At 49.4% G+C, this 8,174-nt stretch overlaps 1 protein-coding gene and 1 long non-coding RNA gene across 2 annotated transcripts in view; both read right to left on the bottom strand.

The window, feature by feature from the left end:
• The window catches only part of LOC108786999, a 17,462-nt gene extending 15,486 nt beyond the window's left edge, over positions 1-1,976 (bottom strand). The window contains exon 1 of the long non-coding RNA XR_001941238.1: positions 1,966-1,976. This is a non-coding gene — a long non-coding RNA (uncharacterized LOC108786999). The remainder of the gene's footprint in view (positions 1-1,965) is intronic.
• The window catches only part of KIF3B (kinesin family member 3B), a 14,861-nt gene extending 10,394 nt beyond the window's left edge, over positions 1-4,467 (bottom strand). The window contains exon 1 of the mRNA XM_018556422.1: positions 4,343-4,467. The gene's annotated coding sequence lies outside the window, so the exon portion shown is untranslated. The remainder of the gene's footprint in view (positions 1-4,342) is intronic.
• Between the last annotated feature and the right edge of the window lie 3,707 nt (positions 4,468-8,174).

Consider the following 8,174-nt stretch of genomic DNA (forward strand, 5'->3'; position numbering starts at 1 on the left):
GGGTTAGAAACCTTGGCAGGGCTGTATTGCAATTTTTGGGACCTTCACTCACTTCCTGTGCCTGAGACAGTTGTCAATAGAATAGAACAGGAAGTGAGGGAAGGCTCAACAGCAGGGACACAATGACAACACAACCTTTTATTGTTGTCTGTGCCCCACTGAAAATTCTCACTCACTTCCTGTGCCCGAGACAGTTGTCACCATGACAGGAAGTGAGGGAAAGTCTCACTAGCAGGGACACCATGACAACACAGCGTTTTATTGTTGTCTGTGCCCCCACTGGAGATTTTCACTTGCTTCCTGTGCTCGAGACAGTTATCACCAGGACAGGAAGTGAGGGAAGTCTCAACAGCAGGGACACAATGACAACACGACCTTTTATTGTCGTCTGTGTCCCCACTGGAGATTCTCACTCACTTCCTGTACCCAAGACAGTTGTCACCAGGACAGGAAGTAAAGGAAAGTCTCACCAGCAGGGACACAATGACAACACAACGTTTTATTGTTGTCTGTGCCCCCACTGGAGATTTTCACTCACTTCCTGTGGCCGAGACAGTTGTCACCAGGACAGGAATCAAGGAGCTCCACTGGAGGCACAGTGTAATGAGATGATCACTGCCTTGCTGCAAGATATTCCAATATCTTTCCAACCTTTTACCGGCTTAACCTTTCATATATTTGTCACAGTATAAAACATACAGATATGATACATTTTATACCAGACCAGTTATATGGGGTGCCGAGTGACCTGTTATATGAAAGAGTAACCCATCGCACCTCCCGTCATTCGTTATCTGCGGCTTTATTTACTAAGCCAGAAGTGATTCCCTCTCCTATCATATATGAAATCTGATGCTGCGGTGTCACCCTGGCTCACTCAGACAAATCACTCCATACATAGATATTGTGATGTGACAAGACGTATTGATTTTCTATAGGATGAGAAGGATACTGTCTGGGATTGGTTGAATAGACGGCGCTCAGTGCTATAGAATTTCTTTGTGGGATGGAGAACAATTAAAGAAAATAAATGTCCTCCGACGCACATCGATCCGGTATAAAGCAGGACTGCAGACAGAACATTTCATTTTTAGTTCTGGCCACAATTCCTACTCCTATGACGGACCCTGACGGGTGTTCCTTACCTGTGATGGGCCCTGAGGGGTGTTCCCCGACGAGTCCCGATGGTTGTTCCCTGTCTGTGATGGACACCGACAGCTGTTTGTCATCTGGGACGATCCCCAATGGGTGTTCCCCGCCTGGGAAGGTTCCCGACAGATGTTACCTATCTGTGAAAGACCCCAATGGGTGTTTCCCATCTGTGATAGACCATGACAGGTGTTATGGGACGGACCCTGACAGGCATTTTCCACCTGTGACGAAACCCAACGGATCTTTCCTGCTTGTGATGGACCACAATGGGTATTTCTTGTCTGTAATGTACCCCGACGAGTGTTCCTAGCCTTTGACAAGCACCAATGAATTTGCATCATCTGTGACAGACCCAACGGGTGTTTCCTGCCTGCGACAGACCTTGATGAGCGTTTCCCATCTATTAGAAACCCCGACAGGTCCTCGCCATCTGAGATGGACCCTAACAGGTATTCTCCACTACAATGGGTGTTCTCAGCGTGTGGCTGACCTGATGGGTGTTCCCTGCCTTTGATGGACCCAACGGGTGTTTCCTGCCTGTGATGGACCTTGATGAGCGTTTCCCCATCTGTGATAAACCCTGAGAGGTGTTCAGCATCTTGGATTCTCTACTCCAATGGGTGTTCCCTGCCTGTGATGGACCCTGGCGAGTGTTCCCAGCCTGTGACAAACACCAAATTAATTTTCCTCGTCTGTGACAGACCCATACAGCCATTCCCTGCATTTGATGGACCCCAACAGGTATTTCCTGCCTGTGACAGACCTTGATAGGGTGTTTCCCATCTGTGATAAACCCTGACAGGTATTCTCCACTCCAATGGGTGTTCTCAGCCTGTGACGAACCCCGACAGATGTTCCCTGCCTGTGACGAACCCCGACAGATGTTCCCTGCCTTTGACGAACCCCGACGGATGTTCCCTGCCTTTGACAGACCCAAATGGGTTTCCCTTGTCTGTGCAAAACCTGTACGGGTGTTCTTTGCCTTTGATGGACCCCAACACATAAATCCCCCACAACAGGTGCCACATGAAACATACCGCCTGTACTACTCATTTTTTTGGGCAACATTAACACTTGTGTTAGGACCTTAACATCTATTACAACACAGTACAGGTGAGACATTGCACTCGGTGTACAATGTATACGTCTGTATGATGTCCCGGTACAATGTATACATCTATATGATGTCCTGGTACAATGTATACGTCTGTATGATGTCCCGGTACAATGTATACATCTGTATAATGTCCCGGTACAATGTATACATCTGTATAATGTCCCGGCACAATGCATACACCTGTATGACGTCCCGGCACAATGCATACACCTGTATGACGTCCCGGCACAATGCATACACCTGTATGACGTCCCGGCACAATGCATACACCTGTATGACGTCCCGGCACAATGCATACACCTGTATGACGTCCCGGCACAATGCATACACCTGTATGACGTCCCGGTACGATGCATACATCTATATGACGTCCCGGCACAATGCATACACCTGTATGACGTCCCGGTACAATGCATACACCTGTATGACGTCCCGGCACAATGCATACACCTGTATGACGTCCCGGTACAATGTATACATCTATATGATGTCCCGGTACAATGTATACATCTGTATGATGTCCCGGTACGATGTATACATCTGTATGATGTCCCGGTACAATGTATACACCTGTATGGTGTCCTGGTACAATGTATACACCTGTATGGTGTCCTGGTACAATGTATACACCTGTATGGTGTCCCGGTACAATGTATACACCTGTATGGTGTCCCGGTACAATGTATACACCTGTATGATGTCCTGGTACAATGTATACACCTGTATGGTGTCCCGGTACAATGTATACACCTGTATGGTGTCCCGGTACAATGTATACACCTGTATGGTGTCCTGGTACAATGTATACACCTGCATGGTGTCCTGGTTCAATGTATACATCTATATGATGTCCCGGCACAATGTATACACCTGTATGGTGTCCCGGCACAATGTATACACCTGTATGGTGTCCCGGTACAATGTATACACCTGTATGGTGTCCCGGTACAATGTATACACCTGTATGGTGTCCTGGTACAATGTATACATCTATATGATGTCCTGGTACAATGTATACACCTGTATGGTGTCCTGCTAAAATGTATACACTTGTAGGGTGTCCCGGTACAATGTATACACCTGTATGACGTCCCGGTACAATGCATACACCTGTATGGTGTCCCGGTACAATGTATACATCTGTATGATGTCCTGGAACATGGCTATCCTGACCACCAATCAGAACACAGTACAGATGATACAAAGCACCCTGGAAATATTCTATACAATGTATAAATCTCTGTGAAATTCTAATATTTGTATTCTTTCTTGAGCACACAATACAGGGGACACATTACCTACTATGATGAATGATATATACCCGGACCTCCCTCAGTACAGGTGACACATTGCCCTATACAATGCATGATACATACCCTGACCCCCCTCAGTACAGGGGACACGTTGCCATATGCAAAGTATGATGCCCTTCACCTCTCCCCCTCCGCAGTACAGGTAACACATTGCCCACTGTGATGGATGATATATATACCCTGAACCTCCCTTCCCCCTCATTACAGGTGACACATTGCTTTATACAATGCATGATATATACCCTGACACCCCCCACCCCTCAGTACAGGTGACACATTACCCACTGTAATAAATGATATATAACCTGACCCCGACACAGTACAGGTGACACCTTACCCACTGTGATGGATGATATATACCCTGACCCCCCTCAGTACAAGGGACACATTGCCCACTGTGATGGATGATATATATATACCCTGACTGCCCTCCCCCTCAATACAGGGGACACATTGCCCTATGCAATGCATAATATATAACCTGTATGATGCCTTTAACCTCTCCCCCTCCCCAGTACAGGTGACCCCCTAAAGTCTGTGATGGATGATATATATACCCCGTATAATGCCCTGTCAACCCTTAGTACAGGTGACCGCCAGCTGTCCCCCGTGGAGGCTCCATGCACCGCAGCGATCTGTATGAGGCCCTCCTTTTGGGTGGGGGACACCGGCTGGTAATGGGATGTGGTCAGTCAGCACATAACTAGGGACTGCTGCACAAACACGGGTGGGGCCGCCTCCATATCTCTTTTCACCTCACCTGCCATCCCCCGGCTATCCTCGTCCTTCTGTCCTAGGAGCGCCGGATGCCGACCGACCGCCGGACTGGTACTTCCTTAGCAACGGTCAACAGGCCGCAGAATCCACTTCCCTGGCAACAGGCCACACCCCTTGCACTGCAGAGCCCGGGGGCGGAGCTAGATAGGGCGGTTCAGAGAGACGGGGGCAAGGAGGTATCTCGGAGTGCATTGATGGAAATACTGAGCTCAAAGAGACCAGAGGCGCCCCCCCCATGTTTTATGTACCCCAATATGGGCTGACAGAGACTACACAGTACCAGTACCGCACTTACAGTGCTTTGAATGGAGCCCCTAAAAGCTTAGAACTGTGGCAGACAACTTCAGCTCGCCAGCTGTTGTAGAACTACAAGTCCCATGAGGCATTGCAAGACTCTGACAGCCACATGCATGACTCCCAGAAGTAGAGGCATCATGGGATTTGTAGTTCCACCACAGCCGAGGTGCAAGGTGCCATGGAGAGATTTGTCCTCCCGTCCCATCTGGATGACAACGGCTCCCCCTCCTTTTTCTTGTATGGGTGTCACATGAATAGGGAATGAGGTTAAATCTCTCCCCATTTCTTCCTCTTCTGTTCCATCTCCTGCAGCCACTTCCTGTTTACCTGAATTTCAGCCATGGCTGCATGTCATTTCTCAGGGTGGGTTTCCTGATGGTGACAACAGCTGCACACTGCCTACACAATGTGTCATAGTCCTCGTTGAAAGCCTGTATTGAAAACGTGATGACAATGTAGAAAGTGCAACTAGAAGGCCAGGGCAGCGTTGTCAGCCTGTAAAAGGAAGTGGCTGAAGGAGGACGCTCATGGTGGGAACGATCAGGGATCATTGTTGAGAAAATAACGTAGACATGGCATTAACCCCCTTCCTGCATGCTGTATGCATATCCAGCGGCTCTTGGTTACTGTTTACAACTGGGAGACCGTGGGGGCACATGATCACAGTGGCATCTGATCACATGATGCAGAAGTACAATGTGACTTTTAAAGGGCCAGCTCCAGCAAGGGTTAACATGTCAAAGCTTCTGTGAGACGTCACCGATCGTTTGAACATATACTTTACTCTCTCCAACTAAGTAATTATAACTTTAAATGGATACACACACACACACACACACACACACACATGTACACACACACACATGTACACACACATGTACACACACACTCTCAAATGTGAGATCTTTTATTATACAAACAGATACAAAATAAGTGATAGAAAACATTGGTATGAAGCGTTGGGATTGGTTATGTGCCTTTAGACTAATGGAAGTCAAGTTCCACCCGACAAATGTTACTCCTCGTACGGCTGGGAGCTCAGGAGCTTTGTGCTGATTATCCGACCTGTTCCCTGCCCAGACAGGCTCCTGATGTATCCCTGCGCCCAGCGGGTCGAGCTCTGACATGCGCTGAGTGTGCATACTATAGACAGCTGAAGGGCTCAGTACATGCCAGAGGTCGGCTACATGCCGGAGGTCGGCCTCCTAGCAAAGTGCCAGTCGTTATCTGTGGGCACAACGGATACTTCAAAAGCCTGCGCAAGCATACCTGACCGCAGGCAACGTTGGAGATTACACGGCTGTTACAGTTGAAGACTTGAATGAGATGTCCCTGCTCAGTCAATGCCACAAAGAAGGGGGGAGGGGCGAGAGCACATGAGGGGTCCTTCATAGCTACAAAGAGGAACTATCATTTTGCTCATGGGACAGGTCCTCTTGATTTGTTTGCTGTGCCCCCCCCCCCCTCCATACCCAGTACATCAGAGTATGGGGGTACATGAGATCTTATCCAGCTCTCGGCCAATAGCCAGTCCTGAACACGGTCACATGGTGGGAGGGGGACCCTGGCCGGCTAAACAGGCAAAGGGACCCCAGAAATAAATAACTGCCAGCCTGGGAACATCCACCCCCAAAAAGGACGGGGGATGGCGGAGAATCCCCATAGAAAAATGATAGATTTTGATGCCTGCCGCACTGCCAAGCAGGTGACACCATTTCCTGCCACCTCACACATCATTTCCTGTGTCACCAGCTCGCTCACTAAAGCTGTGTGATGCTCCCATTAAGTCCTATCAGCAGACAGGTGACACTGCAACCTGCCAAGCTTCAATAGAAAACAGCGCGGTCACAATCCCAAAACCAGCTGAACAGAATTATAAATCGTTTGGCACTTCAGTATTTCAGCTGTGACATCAGCAGTCCGTTTTCATTACAAACCTTAATTTGATGATGTCATAACTGGGTGGGAGGAGCTGGCAAAGTGCTGTGCATAGCCCTCAGCTCTGATGGAAGCAGTGGGAGGAGTTATGCAAATACCAAAATGCCTTGATGGGTAGGAGTCAGTCTGGAGGAGTGGGCAGTGGCGTAACAATCGCCATAGCGACCCAGGCGGCCGCTATGGGGCCCGGCATCCCTCTGATGCCGTGTGGGCCGCTATGGCGTCTCGGGTGCTGGCTGTCACTGACATAGCTCAACAGCTGCTGTGAAGGAAAAAACGTTCCCACTCACAGCCGCTGCGGAGCTGTGTCAGTGACAGCCAGCAGATGCGGCAGAATAGGCCGGTTACACCGGTGTTCTATCGATAGTCCAAACGTATCGAGTTCTGGGACCGCATGACTTCCGGTCCCAGAACTCGATACGTTTGAACATTCTATCAATCGCCGGCATTTGCCGTAAAGGAGGCGGGGCCCGCCTAACAGTGACCCCGCCTCCTCTCACATCACTGGCCAGCGATCTAAGAGCAGGTGGGGCCAGTGATGTAAGAGGAGGCAGGGGCCCGGCGGCGGCGACCACGGAGGTGACAGGTAAGAAGCGTACAGCGCAACTGAGACCTTGCAGAGCCCACCATAGAGAGTCTATGGTGGGCTGTGCAAGTGGCATAACTAGCAATCACGGTGCCCCATACAACATTTTGCTATGGGGCCCTGTGATTTCTAGTTACGCCCCTGGGAGTGGGTGTTCCTAGACAAGCTGAATTTGCATAAGTAACGCCCACATGTGATGCTAAGCCTCCATGATTGACAGAACTGAAACCCAATGATTGAAAGGGGCGGGGCCAGGGAGTCAGGTTGGGGAGGTAAGTACTAGATCAGTGGTGGCGAACCTTGGCACTCCAGCTGTGCCAAAACTACAAATCCCAAGATGCATCTGCCTCTGGGAGTTATGTCTGTGGCTGTCAGAGCCTTGCAATGCCTCATGGGACTTGTAGTTCCAAAACAGCTGGAGTGCCGAGGTTCGCCATCACTATACTAGATGATGCCAGGAAATGAGGTGGGTTCTATGGGACCTTTTGATGCACATTGGGAGAAGCTCACACCGTGCAGTGACATCAGAGGAAGCCAGTCCATGAGAGGAGCCGGTACGATGTGTGGAAGCATGTTCCCCTATTAGAGAGATTCCCCCTCTCCATCTGTCATGGTGACTACTGGAAAGTGAGGAGGGATTGGAAAATATTAGAATAGATGAGAGGTAGGGCGTGTCCCTTCATTGTGGAGAGATTTCATCGTTACTTCCTGTTGGGTCTCCAGAACAGGAAGTGAGGGGAAGTCTACCCAACGAGGAAGTGGTAGCGGCTTTCAGCATGAGCAAAGCTCAGCTCCGCCTACAAAAAAACTGGTTCCTGAGAAAGGGACTCGTCATTCACTAGAGATGTACAAAATGTTGCTCATATTTCACGACTGCAGAGGGGAGATTTGTAAAGACTGACTGAGTGACCTCGAACCTGCGGTGGTGTCATCTAAAATCCTGCTCACTTCTACATGGCGCACACCTTAGGCCTGGTCACAGGCGCCCCCTAAG

Source organism: Nanorana parkeri, unplaced genomic scaffold (assembly GCF_000935625.1).
Source record: "Nanorana parkeri isolate BGI_ZX_2015 unplaced genomic scaffold, ASM93562v1 scaffold237, whole genome shotgun sequence".
In the NCBI taxonomy this organism is placed as follows: domain Eukaryota; kingdom Metazoa; phylum Chordata; class Amphibia; order Anura; family Dicroglossidae; genus Nanorana; species Nanorana parkeri.